Source organism: Gymnogyps californianus, chromosome 13, assembly GCF_018139145.2.
Source record: "Gymnogyps californianus isolate 813 chromosome 13, ASM1813914v2, whole genome shotgun sequence".
Lineage (NCBI taxonomy): Eukaryota > Metazoa > Chordata > Aves > Accipitriformes > Cathartidae > Gymnogyps > Gymnogyps californianus.
The window spans coordinates 20,759,378-20,777,017 of NC_059483.1; the positions used below are offsets into that span (position 1 = coordinate 20,759,378).

Consider the following 17,640-nt stretch of genomic DNA (forward strand, 5'->3'; position numbering starts at 1 on the left):
TCCCCTGCCTGCACCGGTGGCTGCAGGTGGATGCTGAACTTCACAGAGACACAGGTGGAGGTGTTTGGCTGTGCAACAGAGTTCAAGCCTGTTGCTTGGAACAGTTGCTTCCTCCCTGCTCTGGAGGGAAGGCATGAATCAAAATACGTTTAATCTGGCTCTCAGACTGACAGCAGGACCATGCTGTGCACTCAACTGGTGCTATTATTTGAAAACAGAGAACGCTAAAAAAAAGGAACAGTAATTAAGACATTGTAAATTAACATGTTTTTCTACTCAGCAAATTAAAAATGAAGCATGGCCAGCAATATGAGCAGAGGGGAAGAAAACTGCAGGCAGAGATGCAACAATGAAGTTGCATGTACATCCCTGAAGTTGCTGCCATAGTGGCCTGCAACCAGGGAGTGCTCTCTGGTATGTCCTGTCAGAGAGGAAACAGGGTATGGTTGGAGAGCAACAAACATTTTCAGCCCCATGCAGATGTCAGCCAGGGCTCTGAGAGCCTGGAGGAGCCAGACACTAAGGCAGAGAGTATCCGTGTCTGTTGAAGGTTTGCCTATAGTTCTCCAGAATAGCCGTTTTAGTCATTTTAGCCTAGTGAGGAGCAACTAACCTGGTAAGCTGTTGAGGCCTATCAAATGAGTAATTGGTCAGAACATAGAAAAATAACTTTTTAAAAAACAGCACAAAAACATTGAGATAGCATTTGTCAGGACATGCCTTTAATGGCTAGAGCTCACTTTACTAATACATGAACAAGCAGTTATTACCAGTTGTTTGTAGCTGGCTTCTGAGGCAAGGAGGTGGCATGAAAAATCAAAATAATCCAAAATTATTCAAATCAAAATGGTAAAAGAAGGTTTTATTTCACTGAATGATCTAGAACAGGAAACGAGGCTTGTTGGTTTTTGCTCGTTAGTGATTCAAATCAATCACAGCTGACTTGGGTCAGAATTTCACCCAGACTGCTTTTCCCTCTCCCATTGGTTCCCTTGTTTCTCCAGTTCCCAGTGGTTCTCAGCAAGTGCTGGTATTAAAAAGGTACTGACACCCAGCAAGGATGTAACCCGATCTGTTGTAAACCCCAGTGTTGTGGCTGCAGGAGCCTGTGTGCTGAGCTTATGAGAGTACCATTTAAAATGAAAAGAAACTAAAATTTGTAGGTGGTAGTGGGCATTTTAAAAGAACTCGCAAAACTTTGAGCCATTTGAATATTCTGATTCCAAGCTGTGAAGAGGATGCAAGAAGGATGTGCAGAAGATGGTATCTTCTGTTTCCCAAGGGAACGGGAAGACCAACAGTGAGGAGGTAGGCCCAGTGAAAGTGTTACAAATCTTGACTTACCCCTTTTTTTGTTCTTGTTTTGGTCTAGTGTCTGCTGTTCATGTCTAGCTCTCCCCTCCTCCCTCTGCTTACAGAATGGTTTATGGGACTTTCATTGTCTTTCTTGGGCAGTTTATGTTGTAATTTCAAACTGTTCACACAGTATATTCAATGTTTCCAGTCAGTGGATTTCAGCTAAGGAGATTAGTTGCTCTTATAGAATGCTAGTGGGCAACATTAATACTTGAGAATTACTGTGTAAAACAAGGTTTAGGCTCCCGAGGTAGAGGGTAGTAAGCTGTAAAATTTTTTTTTTTTCCTCAAGTGCTTAATTTTCTCTTTTGCTCCAGATTGATGATTTCAATTGGTTTGAGGCAAGGTATTTCTACTGGGCATACATAATGCAGAAGCTTTGGCTTGTTTTAAAAAAAAAAAGGAAATACATTTTAGATGGTTACGGATTTCTTGAAAACCTCTGATCTAGGGCCCTTGCAGGTATTCTTTGCACTTCTATTTATGTAAAAATTATGATTGAAATGGATACTGTAGGTGACAGAAGTGATATGTTGTTATTTTACAGTGTCTTTTAGTGCATGTTGTAAACCAGTTTAACCAAATAATTGCTTGAAAATCCTAAAATAGCACATCATATTTCACTTTTGGTGTAAACGGGTATAATTTCATTCGAGTTAATAGCATGTCATTCATCCTAAAATTAGCCCACATTTCGCGATGATAACTCAAAATTGCCTGCTGGTGTCATTTCTGGAAAGCAGAATTAATACTTCAGGAGTCTTGCTTGCAATGAGCAAGAACATAGACAGAAATACAAATAAAAGCCTTTTTCCCTCTTGCTTCCTTCCCCATCCTCTTACTTTTTTTCCACTTACCTCACTGCAGCATGTAGGACATGGGATTTCAGCATATGCTTGCACTGTGTGCAAGCTGTCTTACAGTCCTTTGAGAAAAGTTGATCTCACTGTGGGGGAATATTACTGTATTAGAAAAGGCTGGTTTTGAATTGCTTTTATGCTGAAAAGTGATCTTAATGAATATATTATTTTAACACTTCAGCTTACTGTGCAGTACCCTTAAAAACTTTTTCAAAAGCACACTTAATTTTCTGACTAAACGTCTGTGTGCTAGTTATAACAGCCTTTTCTGGGACATACTGGTATTTCTAGCTGCAAAAGCTGATGGTTCTAAAATGTCTTAGTGAGTCTTGAAATCTGTGACTAGACACGTGCATGGGCAAAGCTTCCCTTAAGAGGGGTTACATCACCACCTGCTTTTTGTTTTGCTGATTGTATGCTTTAAATGAACTTTTCTATTCACTGTGGTGGACTTCAATGTGTGTGTGAAACCTGATAGTAATAGCTTTATGGTAACTGCAATGGCTGACGGGTAAAGAGAAGCAAGATTTGTTGGGAGAGGGAATAAATTTTATCAAAGCAGTTGATACTGCTGTAACTTGTAAATTTTAAAGTGTTGTGTGTGAGTGGGAAGGCAGAACTAAATAGAACATACGGTTGGCCTTAAAAAAAAAAAAAAGCAAAGCAAAATTTCACTCTGAGAGGAGTCTAGTCTGTGAAACGCTTCTTGCTTAGAATATTTTTTCTTATAGGAGTGGGGTAGAGTAAGAAAAGATTAAAAACTCATTTGCGTAGCTTTGAAATCTCTTTAAATGCTTGTTGTTCTTTTTACCTTTTAGCTATAATCTATCTTTTTAAGTTTCTATTTTGGACAAAAAAATTCTAGTTATGTTGCAGTTTTGCTTCTCTTAGAATTCAAGACAAAAAATTAGAAAGTGGCAGCTAAATGTTAAAGTGGCTGTTAAAAAGGATCAAAGTGTCTTTTGTATGAGCTTCCACTTCTTTGGTACTAGACTTATACACATGACTAGTCAGAATTTTTGTTAAAGTTTTGTTAAAGTTGGCTAGTGATGAAGTACCAATTTTGCAGACTTAATGTGTAATTAGAGACTTTTTTCCCCAGTGTTCTTGCCAACATGGGAAATTCTAATACTAATGCTGCCACGTACCAAGACACTGAATTTGCTGCTTTTTCAGTATATTTTTATGGTGCCCATAGAAGGTGTAGGTTGAGCAGGAGAGAGTGAACAAGCATGTTTACACATACACTAAACACTCCCTAGTACATAAATGGTATTTAGCTCTTTCTGTGAATAGTTAATGCAATATTGTTGTATTTAAGTACGTTAGTACTTTTATCAACCATCGCTGCCTGTCTCTCAGTGGAAATAAACCAAAATGTATTTGAAGAGCTAAAACATTTGCCTTGATCTCTAACCCTTCGGCACCACTGATTGTTTATACAGTAACCAGACCACCTGTAAATTGAGTTCATTGCCAATGTGGGAGGTTGATTTCCATGCAGTTGTTAGTACAAAATATTCATTGGTGGTAGTTATGCCCAGAGAGTGAGATAACAGCAGAACAAGTTGATATTATGGCATATATCAACGAAATTTTCTATGCTCACATGCACAGAATTGTGTCACCAAACTTGTTTTCATATTTGAGATTGACAGATACCCTGGACATTGGTCTAACTAGAGATGCTGTGTGTTCAGCTGTCACTCTTCCTCGTGCCTAGGAATTGGCATTGTTGCTTGTAATGCTGCCGCTTGCTCTCCGGTGGGAGTGCTGGGCTAGCTCTACTCTTTTGCTGTTAGCCTCTCCTGCCTGAGCTAGCACCCAAAAATACATTGATGCATGTCTAAGCTTATCCTGCTCATGCTGAAGCAGGATGGAAAGCAGTGTGGCACCAAGAGCGAGCTGAGATTTAGATGTGTACTGAACTATGCAGTTGTGCAGGCTTAATGTGTTATAGCGCAGGCAGTATAAACACTCATTTGACTACCAATTGTTATTTAGAGATGCTCAAAGTTGTTTGAAAAATTATTTCTTTACAACAAAAAACACCCCGAAGTGAGAGACTGGTGCCACTCAACCAAGTGCTTACGTTGCCTCAGTCACTTAACAATGTCTGGTTTGTTTTTATCTTTTCTGTTTGTTTGCTCAGAGGCTAAAGACATCATCTTTCTGCAGTGGGAAGCTGATAAATAAAACTTGCGGGTTTTTTTGTGGGGTTTTTTTTTGGTGGTGGTTTTTTTTTTTTTGGTTTGGTTTTTTTTTTTTGAGGCTTCAAGGAATTGGATGTCTTATCCAAACAGTGCTTCCAAATCCCTGTTAGTGATATTCCAGTCTTGAGATTTCTCTGGTAACCATCACTTGTCAATGGCAAAATGAATATGTGTGCACCATGCTGTCACTCCTGACTGTGTATGGTTGTTGAGTGCATGTTTTTCATCCCTTTAACCTGTGAATAGAAAATGTGGGCTTCAGGTGCTTAATGGGTTTGTCCCTGAGCTTAGTAGCTAGATTTTTCTGAGTTGTTAAGCTGCTCTTCTCTTCATTCAAGTATCCTCTTTTTATATATATATATATGTGTGTGCATGTGTGAGTACTAATGTATGTATCTCACTCCCCCTTCTCCACTTAATGGCATTTTCTCAAGTGCATGCTATAGAAAGCCCTTAGGTTGTGCTAGGGCCCTCACAAGGGGAGGGGGCGAACACTTCCCTCATCCTTTGCCTTATCTTAATTTCTGAATTATGTTCTATTGAAGATTGTATTCAAACTTCAAATATTGAGTTGACATCTATTTAAGATAGAAAGAATATGTTTTTGGAGCTATTATTGTTAAAAAGGGTTTTAAAGATCCGGGACAAAAGACGGGATGTTAAATCTCCCTCTCTGCAGAGAATTCATTCAGTAGCTGATAATGCGATCTGCTCAGGATAAATGAAGATAAGGCGTCCAGGCTCTGTCAGCAGCCTCTGATACTGTTGACTGTGGAGATGTTTTGTTTTGTTTTTTTTAAATGCTGCCTGGGCTCACAGCGGTTATTGGATGTGGCTCCTCTCAGGTTTGCAGCAGATGCAGCCTTACTGCTCACATCTGGATTGCTGTCTTTGACTCGACAGCATTTGATTTATTGAATGTGGACCAAATGCCCAGTGTTGTTGGTCCTGAAATGCCACTGGGTTTGGTGGAATCCAAGGGGAACAGGGAACCCGGGTGGGCTCAAGCCCAGTGGTTGGCCTGTTTGTTGCTGCTCATGGTTAGATGGGGGAGCTCCCAATGGCAGCGGTTGGCCTTGGCGAGGGGATCTCCCCGTTGCCTCCTGTGGGTGCCTTAGGACCCCTGTGAGGGTTCACAGCCAGAGCCCTGACCCCTGCCTGAAGGCAGCAGGGCTGCTCCGTGCGGGTGACCTGTGGCTGAGACTGGGCACAACTCGTGGCCAGGATGCTGCGTGCCGCCTTGCCGGTGCAGCGCAGGCTGTGGCTGGCCACCTCGTTGTTACTACAACGACTGTTACGGTTTCAGTTACGTTCGCAGGTCGCCCCCAGCGCACTCCCGGGGCGCGGGGTGTGTTCGGGGGTGCCCGCAGGGCGCGGGCGGCGGGAGGGGCCGCGGGTGCCTCTGCCCGGCGCGGCCGCCAGGGGGCGCCGGCGACACGGGCGGGCCGAGGCGGCGGCTGGAGGCCGGGAGCGGCGGCGGGGCAGGAGCGGCGCTTGGCCCGGCCCCGCCCGCGGCCCCGCCCCCCGCCACCGCCCCCCGGCCCAGCCCCGCGGGGGTGGGGGCGCTCCCGCCGCTTCTGGCACCCCGCGCTGGTACCGCGGCGTGGCGGGCCTGTCTCCCCCTCCTCCCCGCGACGTGGGGACGTTACAGACCTCGAGTAGCAATAAACCCACCAAGACGGAACTGCGTATTTCATGTGTTTCTTATACGCACATAGATGCGTAATATATATGGGTTTTTTTCCGCTGCTGCATGCTTGCGGGTTCTTTCCCACATTACAGCTGCGTGTTGACTGTGATGACTTCTGTTTAAAATCCTCTGCAGATCAGGGTCCCTCCTCAGCACAAGCGTAATCCTGAGCGAGGCGGAGGGTATGGGTGTGCTGCTAATCGAACGGGGAGAGCGTGGGTTTGGGTGGCTGGAGAAAGGAAAGCTTTTAAGGGAAGCAAGAGTCAAAGTAGAAATTTCAAGGTCCCTCCTGCCCTGTTTATAAATCTTTTTGGCACCATCTTAATAGTGTTTTGTGTTGGTAATCTCCAAGTTCCCAGATACCCTGCTTTTGTGGCATGTAGTAAAGCACTTACTGCTGAGCAAAGAGCTTCTTATTCTTTGTTAGAATGCAAAACCCAGAATGCTGTACCCATTTAAAAACAGAATTTGCACTGCTCCATGTTGCCATTTATTTAACACCATATGGAAGGAAGAAATTTGACCTTTCTGATTGTTATATGGTCTCCTTGAAGCAATTCAAGTAGCTGAGTAAATGCACAAGGTTTCTTTTCTGTAATCTCTGTTTTCCAGCATAAAACTGCAAGTGAAAGCAGCTGATTATATTAAATCCAATTACAACTTAATAGCTTTATGGAATCTTCTTTGCATTTCTTAATATTACACATTCAGGACACGTACTGAGAGGAGATGATGCAGTGTAACACCTGTAGCCTTTGTATTATTCCTGTCATCAAACTTAAAGCCAATATTGTAAATATATTTTTGTTTCTGAATGTTATTGACAAGGGTACATCACTATATTATTAATTCCTAACTAAAATGGGGAGAAAATAACCACAACTAATGTTTTAATTTTTTAAATCTAAAATAACTTATTTTTCAGAAAACTGTAGTGCTGAGACTAAACATCCTGCTGAGATAAAATAGTGAAAGTGTTTCTTATGGTGAGGGAGATTAGAATGTACTACCACTCAGCTTGGTCTGTTTCTGTAAGGACTGCTGCTGTCCTGTCTGGAAACATCAGGCTCTCTGCTACACATAATTTTTGCCATCCACTGCTGGTGACCTGATTGTATATTGATGAGCGTAAACATTTTTTTATAATCTAGGCACCTTCCTGTTATGTCCAGCATTATAATTCCTGTAATGGGTTTACTCTATGTAAACAAACAGGTGGGTGGCCAGAGAAAGGTGGAAATTCTTAGTTTTGATTTTTTTTTTTTTTTTTTTTTTTTTTTTTTTTAAAGCTGTAGACAGAGCTAGAGAAACAGCTTTTAGCTTTTGGACAGATATTGCGGTCCAAAATTTGAAAAGTTCATCTGAGGTTTTTGTGAGCTCTCTTCAGAGCACTTTTTAGAGGAGGCTATTCAGAATCTCTCTGGCTCTGGGAAGCATCTGAAACTGGGCATCCAAAGCACATAAACGTATCCTGGCCTGCTTCAGAATTAGAATATGACTGTTCTTTCCAGTTTAGCTGTGATGCATCTGCTTGGCACACTTAAATTGCTCCCTCATTATGTGACAATAGTTTTGCTGATGTTTATATACATACGTTAATATTTTCCTCAATATTGTCAACCCCATATGCATATTGATGAAATGAAATTTCATACTATTTAGCATTTTTAATGTAGCATAAATATAGCGGTTTGTTTAAGTTTAGGCACACTCTTCTTTCACTTGCATCAGTACAGCTTCTGGTTTCACTGAAGGCTCTATCCGTAAAAATGAGATGGGAAGCTGCCCCCAAAAAAGTGAGTTACATAACAGGTAGAAATCCTCTCTGGCTATAAAATATTTATTCAGTATTATGTAAGAAAATGGAAAAGCTTGGAGGTGGAGAAAGAAAAAAGAAGAAAAGAAATCTAATATAAGATTTGAGTGGGAAACTGAAGCAGATAAAATCCGGGAAAGTAAGTCTGGTGATGGTGGAAACAGTCTCTTTAAGCTTTCCTTCATGACTTTATCATTAATTCCCAAAGTTTTCAGGCTGAGGAGAGAAAACAAGTGTACAGGTTCTGAGCTTTTCAATGGACAGCTCTCATGTATTCTCAGACTTCAGGTACAGTAAGAAATGTCTTTTATTTCCACCATAAAGCTTTTGTCACGTCATGTGAAGATCTAGTGACTTTTTTTTCCCAGGGAAGCGTGACTGAGAGCTCCCTGCCCTCCACGTCACCATCCACCTGCCAGAGGCACGTAGTGATGTTTGAATACCTGAAGAAGAGTGCCTTCTCCCATGCCAATTAACGCTGCCAAAAAAGCGTGATGTACACTGTAAAGTAGGCATCTTTAAAGTTGGGATTACGAAGTGAAAGTTTTTCAGCCTGTGATTGAAGTCATACTACTGTCTGTTTTCTGTGACTGGACCAAGGCTTTCCTGATGGATGTAATGCTTTCTGGATATCTCAGAAGAGAAAGTAACTCCTAAGTTTGCTTTCTCTCAAGATGGAAGACGTTGTACATAGGTCTCTCTCTCAGTGAATGTACCTAGGTTTCTCTGTGTTGTGTAGACAGCTGAAGAATATTGGCTTCAGTGTTTGCAAAGCAGACATTGCAAGTTTTGTTTTGTTTTTTCTTTTAAATGAGGGTTTCATGCTATTTTTCTCCAATTTTAAAGCCCTGATGGTTTTATGGACTCTTTAATTTAAATCTATAGCGTAGGGGGAGGAAAAGCCTGTGGTGGTTTTATTATTATTTTTCCTTAATAGTTGCATTTACTCCCGTGAGAATTACAGTGGAATGCATGGGTAATATACGTACTACCCGTTAGCTTTGTAAATGATTGCTTTCAAATATTTGGCCAGGAAAGTAGGGATGAGCTCAACTGGATGGTATTCCTTTGTTTGAATTAATATGTGAGCAAAGGATTCTCACTGGGGAACAGCTATGATTCTCTTATCTTGCTGTCAAAGCACATGATGATGAAAATGAAATGAACTTGTCACAAGCGAAGTTTGGTGAGAACTCATCTGCGTGCAGAATAATTCCTGTAAGCGTGACATCTTCATTTAAAGATGTTTCTGACATTGCGCAGAGAATTTGTCATGCAAATGAGATCCTCATTAGGAAGTAATATTTTTAGAATACTTTAAGCAAAAGGAAGCATGTTCTTCTACAGGCTTTCTATATACACATGGAACAACTTTATAAAAAGAAAGATCAGGCTGGGCATGGTTGTATTAATGTGAGACAAATGTTTTCCCAGATCATCTCATTAGGAAATCTAAAATTGGAGTTCCTACATGATCCACCTTTCACGAAATGTTATGCTTTAAAGGCCTAGGTTTTAATGTCCAAAATTTAACCTACCTATGCAAGATAACAAGGGGCTGTTGCTTTGCTGCAGTGCACCACTGGATATCCTTCCTAATCATTTTGTCAAAGAAGAATGTGGCTGTTTTACCTGCTTTTGAGTGGGGTGAAATACAGGAACTCAGTTACAGTATGACATTAATATAGGTGAGACAACAGCAGTATTTCTTGGAGGGAGAAGTGACAACACTGACACTGTGTAATATTTAAGCCTCCGGTCTTAAAAGCATGTGATGAAGTTATACATCTGTGCAGCTGAAATGGGTGTGTGTGTCTTGGTAGGTAAGACTGGGAATGTATGCTGCTGAACAGGCCTGGGTGGAAAAAATGCCTGCTTCTGAACTGTGGCAAACGAGGGCAGTTTTTCTCAGCCCTGATTTTGCAGTCTTGCAGGGCAAAGTGACAGCTCTGTACAAGGCAGCTCCAGCCTCCTACCCCTCTGCTGTATTCACGTGGGAGGGTGTGGAGCTCCACACAGCTCAAACACCCTGTCTTGATTCTCTGAAGAGCGGATGTTGGGCTGGTGGGAATCGGCCACAGATTCTTCGCTGGGTTTATGCTTGCCTAAAAGGTTGGCTAGGTTGAGTGGGGCTTTGCATTCATCTTAATTGTGTTTCTATTTGTCTTGTTTTGTAATGTAGGTACTTTTGTAGGTAATTTCTAGTCAATTCCAGAGGTCGAAGAAGTTTTCTGTGTGTCAGCAGGAGGAGCTTTGACTTTGCTGATGGTGGAAAATACATGGTCTTCATGCCGTCCCCTGTGGTGCAAGAGGCAGAAGAGCAGGAGGCGATAAGAGGTTGCTCAGTGAACTGTCCTGCTCTGCTGCAAGAACTAGAGAAGTCCTTCACTTTGTACAGCGCTCGAGCAGTGTTAAGGACAGAAGTGATTAAGGTAGATAGGAAGGGTGATGATAGAAATTAGGAATTCAGGTCACTGGATGGTAGGAGTGACGAAGAGCAAATTAATTAGTACTCACATCACAACATTTGCTACTCTGGCTCCCTTGCCAATAAGACCAAATAGGTATTGTTGAGGAGAAGCAGTTAGTGTGAACTTCTAAAGCTGTGAAGAGGAGCAACCGATTAACATTAATGTTTAGGGTTGGTGTCAGTCTCCTGTGAAACTGATAAAGTTTCAGGAACTGAGATGATCTCTGGTATCTGTCAGCCTGACTACTGAAGCAACGAAGTATGTGAACCCTTCTGCTCTGTGTGCTTAGAAAATGTATAATTGATTAATGTGGGCATTTCTCCTGAAGTGAAGTAATCGGAACTTTTGCCACCTTGGGTGGGTTTAGGTTCTATTGTTCTGATACTTGGGGAGTTACCTGGAAGGCTTTTGAGGCAAAACTGGGAAAGTACTGTTCCTGGCCAGAATGCCAGGTGAACATGTATTGTACCAATTCCACTCTTCATCCATATCCGTGTTGAGATGCAGTACATTTATTTTCTTTTAATATAGATTCTGAAATTATTGAAGATTCATAAGTCGTTGGTTGTTATTGTGGTCATCTAAAAAAAAGCCAACTGTGAAACTTCTAGCTTAAATAATGTAATAGTTTCTTAATACTTTTATATTCAGTTTTGTAAGGTTTTAGGTTTGCTATAATATATGTTAAAAAGATGAGTTTCGGTTTTGAGTGTGTGCTTTTACTAAGCAAAGCAACACTTTACAGCTACTTATGGCAAGGAAACAAATGCGATTACTGGTCAAGAGTGTGACGTTCGCTTTGAAATATGCTGTGGAATCTGTGGTCCTTTTATAAATTGCACTCCCTCCGTTCATCTGAGGAGTACTGCTAATGTTAAAGGCTGAATATTGCACTTCGGTGGACCTCTGCATGCAGGAAGGGAAACATCAAGTAGACTGGAGAATCTGGTGACCCAGAGAAACAGGCAATAGAAATGGGCAGAGAATTGTGTGAAATAGGCTTTGTGCTGTACGCAGAATAGCTTTCACCTGGTGTGTTTTTTGTTTTGTTCAGGGAAATGGAACTTATCTACATGCTTTAAATAACCACATTTTTTCAAGGAAATACCAGATTCCATCATTAAATCCCCCCCAGCTAAAAAAAAAAACCAACACCAAAACAAAGCCAACCCCAAACAACAACCAACCAACCACCCCCCCAACCAAAATAAAACCCCCAATGCTACACCCCCCAGATCTGGCTAACTCCAGGGAAAATGAAGTAATAGCGATTGTAGTTAGCTGCAAATAGAAATGGAAATTTTATCATTGTGCTAACTCTTTTCCAGTGGAGGAAAATACTGGATAGCACTTCTTATAGGTCCAATTTATCATTGTTGAATTAACTATACATATAATATATTAGTATTTGAGAATCTACAGGTAAATAGCATATACATGAACTGAGTAGCAATGCACATTCAGTCAAATGAAGGCATTAACACAAAGCTGTATTCTTGATGAAGGTAGGAAAATGGGAGATGGGAACAGAAATGGGATATAAAGGGTAGATAGAAACCTTAATAATAAAGGAAATGAGATATGCAGGCAGGTATTTGCGTATGTCTATGAGAGAGAATACATCTCAATGTGGTGCTGTAAGACCATGTGCTACCCGAGTGCTGCTGTAGATTCTCATAATGGTTAATGAATGTACTTTACTAAAAAAGTTAGTGACTTTCGCAGTGGCCAAGCTTGTGTCTTTGAGAATGTGATGGAAGAGATACAGAACAGTTGGGACCGTAGGTGCTGCATTCCAGGCTACATTCCAGCTGGCAGGCACCTGACACCAACATTTTACCTACCTGCAGGGTTGACAAAGATAATTGCAGCATTTCTGAAGAGAAAAAACCAGTCCTATGGCAGTCAGCACAAAGGGGATTCCTTCCTGAGGCACCTCAGTGCAGGTGGGCACCTGTTTTGTGTGACGCAGGGCTTGTCTTGTATAGCTTTGGTGTTGTCACCTAAGGTCTATTCAGTTCCTGCAGGGAGCAGCAAGAACAGAGTGGATTATTGAATGTGCTGCAGAGAACATAATGATCCTGTTTTACAGAATTACATAGGTATCCTTATTTCTCTTGCTTGTGGTCTAGGACATGAGGGCCTGCTAGAACATGTGCTGATGTTGCCACTGTTATTTTAAATGAATATCTTACGTTCAAGGCTCTGGTCGCAGTCTGCCAGATTCTGCAAGGGCTAGCAGAAAGCTGACTCCAGAAATGGTAACCCTGTAGCTTGGATGCCTTGGAGAATATGCCACTATGTGAATTTACTGTTAAGATTCAGCTTCTGTGATTGATTTTCCTGAAAGGATAAAACCAAAAGCATACCTTTATCAAAGGAAAATTAAGAATGAATATGATTCTTCAGTAAGGTGCTATTTCTGTGAGGGTAGTCGAATGTTCTGAGACATAGATGACTCAAGTCTGGTAGCATTTATGTAAAGATTGTCTGAAGTCACGAATTATGGCTGTCCAGATAGAAGTGTATTAATAACAAAGATCTTATCCTTCCAGTTACGATACCATAAGGGACGGAACTGCTTCACTTACACAAGTGTAGCAGCAGGGTGGATGACTGGGCAGGTATGAATACAAACTGATTTGAGACAGAATAATTTCTTCAAGGTCAATGACTATCTTGGGGTTCAGGCTTAGTTCCATACTGCTTTGTTTGTGATGTTGTACTTTGTTGATGCAGTACTCAAAATAAACCGCTTTTTAAACTGTGAAGCAGAAGTGACAGAAGATGAATTTTGTTATGCAAGCACCTAACAGCAGTAAGTACACAAGAAAGGCATCCTCTTCCCATAACATTTTTTTTTTTTAGGGATAAGAAGTGCTGCTGGATACAACTAATTCAAAAGCATGTGCAGCAGACTTCTGTATCTGAGATATTTAATAAAAGGTTAGTGATTGCTTTTATTAATTCATTTAATAAAGTAATTTTATTGTTTGGGTTTTTTTGCCAAATTTAATTATTCAAATAATACCTTAATCATGCCACAGTTAACCATGATCAGAAACTCTAGTCTGTAAACACTACAGATGCACATACTCTTAGTAAACACTAGGTTACCACAAAAACTTGTCCTGGGTACACTAGCATTTACAGTTGCCTTTGTACTTGCTGCTTAATGAGTGACAGAAAGTATAAACCGTTTTGAACAAGGACACTCAGGTGTATTTGATGAGAACTTAAACTTTCCCATAGCTGTTCATTCTTTGAATTCTGTTACCAAAACCAATCTGGGAAGCTGTATTTTTTTTATATATCAGGACAGATTTCCCATGACCCTGACTATAAATAAAACAAGATTATTATTTCTGCAGGCTGATTCTTTTAATACTCTGAGTAGTTTTCATGGATGCTTTCTTAAAATTAAAACAAACAAAAAAAAGAGATTAATTCAGCCAGTTTTTTTCTCTGTTTTCACCCATTCATTGTCTTTCTGTTAACTAAATCTTAGCCCTCCAACTGAGGCTGTGCTGACACAGCATAGCATTTTGGTTTTGATTGTTTGCTCTTTGGAAAAATTGGTGGTGAATAAGAGGAAGGTTAGGAACTTAGTCATAAACGAAGATGTAACTACTTTGCATTTTGCATTCAAAATCCAAGGTTGGATACAGGCTGTATGTAAGTTCTCTATTCCTGTTTCTCAGAAAGCGAAAAAGCTGAACTGTGGCCCATGTATTCATGGCTGGACACTCTGCTGAGTTGGCCACAGTTAAATTTGGACAAGGTTAAATGGAGGTAAAATACAGTCTTAGGGAGATATGCTTTATGTCACTTATCTTTGAAGTGTTTTCAGTGAAAAGGTTAGATTATTTCCAGCAAGATACTGGAAAAAGAAAGAACTTCCTGGACTTGCTCAGAAATGATTTATACTTATGGTCTCTTAGTCTGTAGATATAAACCTACAAGATAGATCTATATGAGATGTCTTTCTGTCCCTGCTGGCTTTTGGGAGGAGGAAAAAGATCTTGTGCTCTGAATGTAATGATTCTTTAATGGAAAAAGGTAACACAGTATGATTAGAATATTGTGTAGACTCAAGTAATACAAATTCTTTAAAGAAAAAGTAAAGTTGGAGAATACTAGCAACAGCAATATTATTTATGGATGCTGTGATCCCCTTGAGCAAAGGACTTGGCTATTTTTTTTTTTTGTTGGTCTTCAAAGGTAAATAAGGCAGCTGAGCGGGGAGATTTGATGACAATTTGCAAAATCTGATGACCTTGCTTGAAAGCTTTGAGCTGAAGATATTACAGGCAAAAGTTTTAGATCCTCTGAGTAAGATTCATTGTTATGGATCAAGATAAACAAGACCTGAAGCATGTTGGAAGAGAAAGTAAGTGGCATATGCATTTGGAAAAAGTTCCAAAACAGTACAGAATTATCTACAGTAGTTTGAGAATGGGGTTCATGCTATCTAAACAGTTGTTATTTCGGTAAGCAAAGCAAAACATAGCTGTAACGTGAGGTGAATAAATGTGCATGTCCCACTTGTGCATGCTGCAGCTTGGGGTGAGTACAGGATAGAGTCCAGGAGTGTCATTCTCCCTCAGCAGCTCATTCACTAGGGCAAAGATGCTAGTACTGGACCTTCGCTGCTCTGTCAGCAGAAGCTGAGACCTGTGTGTTGGTGTGAATTGGGATGTAGGACTGGAAGAAACTACTTTTGCAGGCAAGGCCAACCCCTTTGGCTGCAGGTAACCATGTAACAGATTTCTGGCTGTAGAAATGTCTACAGAATGGCTGTTCCGTACCTCGTAGGGTACAAACACTTTTTGACACCTGGTCTGAAACTTGAGGTCTAGAGCAGGTAACCAAAAAGCTATAGCTGCAGTGGTTCACTGGAAGAAGAGGAGAAGGACTGAGGGCTTTGTTCATGTCCTTGGTGCCTTCCATGCTAGGACGTGTAATTACAATTCCACTCCATTAAGGACAGAGATTGTGCAACATGCTGTGGAATAGGGCAGATGAAGTGACCACATTGTCCTTGACCATCTGCCTTGGTGTGATGGGTTGGCCCCAGCTAGGAGCAAAGCACTCGCATAGCTTCTCGCTCGCTCCTTCCCCACAGTGGGACTGGGGAGAAAATAGGAAGAACAGGAGTCAGAAATCTCATGGATCGGAGTAAAAACAGGGAGATCACTCACCAATTACTGTGGTGAGCAAAATGGACTGAGCTCAGGGAATCTAACTTCACTTTAAATGTTTGATTACTGATTGGGAAACAAAGATGACAAGTACTGAAATGCTTAAGGAAAACACCTTTCCTCCCCTTTGCCAGGCTCAACTTCACCACAGCCACCTCTCCCCTTCCCTCACTGTCACTGCGGGTTACACTCCCTCCCTCGCGTGAGGCGAGGGGTGGCGCAGGAGGTTGGGATCGGGGCGTGGCAGTTTCTTTCTGCTGCTCCTTGTTCCTCGCTCTTCTACTGCTCCTTCCTCCTTAATCATTGCCTCAGCTCTGGTGACCATCCAGGCGTGTCACCAGCTCCGCCATGGTGTCGTCGTTCCTTTCTCTGGCGTTTGCTGCCATTTCTGAAATGTGTTCTCACAGAGGCACCACAAGCTCCTCTGATTGGTTCAGGGGCATCACAGACTCCCCCTATTGGCCCAGCGTTGGCCCGCGGCAGGTCTGTTGTGGAACCTGCTGGAACCTGCTGCGACCGGCACAAGGCAGCCCCAGCCTCCTCCCACAGAGGCCCCCCCTGCAGTCCCCGTGCTACCAAAACCTGGGAATTTACACACAATATACCTGGAAAAAGAAAACTTCTTGACTCCAGACTTGTTGCTGGGTTGTCCCTAAGCCTGTGAGCAGGGCTGCTGAGCGTGCATGATATGCGAAGCCAGGGTACTCGGTTCTCGGGACGCTGCTGGACTGTCCTTTGGCAAGTAAGCAAATGGCTTCTTAGATTGATTGTGGTTCTGGTGATACCTTTTGCTTAGCACCAATAATATAATTCATTCAGCCTGAAGGCAAAGCGTTATATTCTAGCAAGGTCAGTAAGTCACAGCTATTACTTGAGGAAGGCACCCTATTTGCATTGTATTGCTCTGCTGGAGAAATTAATTTTGAAACTGCTGGCAGTTCCCTTTTGCAACTACTTCTTTGCAGAGGTTGGGCGTATGGAAGGAATAGAATTAATGTAACTAGATCCTTGGTTCCTTCTTGGCAATGTATGCAACAAGATGTTGCAGGAGAATGAGGAAGCAACTATATGGTTGGGATCTGCTTATTTACAGCAGTAAACCTTGAAGATGGGAAACCGGCCAGCCTAGAGCAAACGAGAACAGTGCCAGTGCTTGTTTAGCCTGCATTAACACAAGAACCAGCAAAGCAGCTTTCTTTCTCTCTCCCCCCCCCCCCCCGCTATCATGCTGATGCCCAAGTAGCTATGAAGGGGAAGAGCTAAAGGATTCCTTCGTCTTCCTCAGCTCCCTGCAGTGTGGCAGGGATGCAGCCAGAGCTGCTGGCTGTCTTCCTTGCGATGCGCTGAGATGCCAGCAGGGCAAGGAGAGCTGCTGGAGACACTGTGGCTTACCTTAGCCTGTTCCTGGGGCCTCAAAAAGTACTGGATGTAGCTGTGAGGCAGGTCGCGCACAGCCTGCAGAGCAATGTTCGCATTTCAAAATTTGGTAAGAAAAGTTTCAGTGTGAGAACCACAAGTTGTCTACAGACCACAATTTGGACATCCTTGTTGTGCACTAATGAGCTGTTTGGAGTTTATGTTTGCTAGCAAAGCATTTTTCTTGTTGGTTTCCTAGTCTGTAATCTGCTTAGTTTGTGTTTGATCGCACTAATTGCTTTCAACTTGCATAATTTGTCAGTCACTCTGTGGCAGGTGCATAGTCAGTCAGATCTAGGAGGTAAGAATATGTGGGAAAGTGACGCTCCTCTGTTTGGCTTTGCCATTTCTTTTTAGCTGCTCTTGTTAAAATTAGAGAGAGGAAATTCTTTTGAAATTTGTTTCTCTTCATAGGTTTCGTGTTGCTAGGTGGTCACCAGAGATATTTTAACTCCACATTTGAAGGAATAATTGTAACTATTTTCTTTGTTAAACTGATCCTCCCCCCCTCCCCCCCCGGCCTTCTGGAATGAGTCCAGTAATATTTCAAAGACTTTTTTTGTTACTTATTTAAAGTACTATAAATATTCCTATGTTTTCTGGTTACATTCTTGTGC

General features: G+C 41.7%; 1 protein-coding gene across 1 annotated transcript in view; it reads left to right on the top strand.

Moving 5' to 3' along the window:
- Nucleotides 1-1,102: 1,102 nt before the first annotated feature.
- Nucleotides 1,103-17,640, top strand: part of ATP2B2 (ATPase plasma membrane Ca2+ transporting 2) — a 413,794-nt gene continuing 397,256 nt past the window's right edge. The window contains exon 1 of the mRNA XM_050904420.1: nt 1,103-1,308. The gene's annotated coding sequence lies outside the window, so the exon portion shown is untranslated. The remainder of the gene's footprint in view (nt 1,309-17,640) is intronic.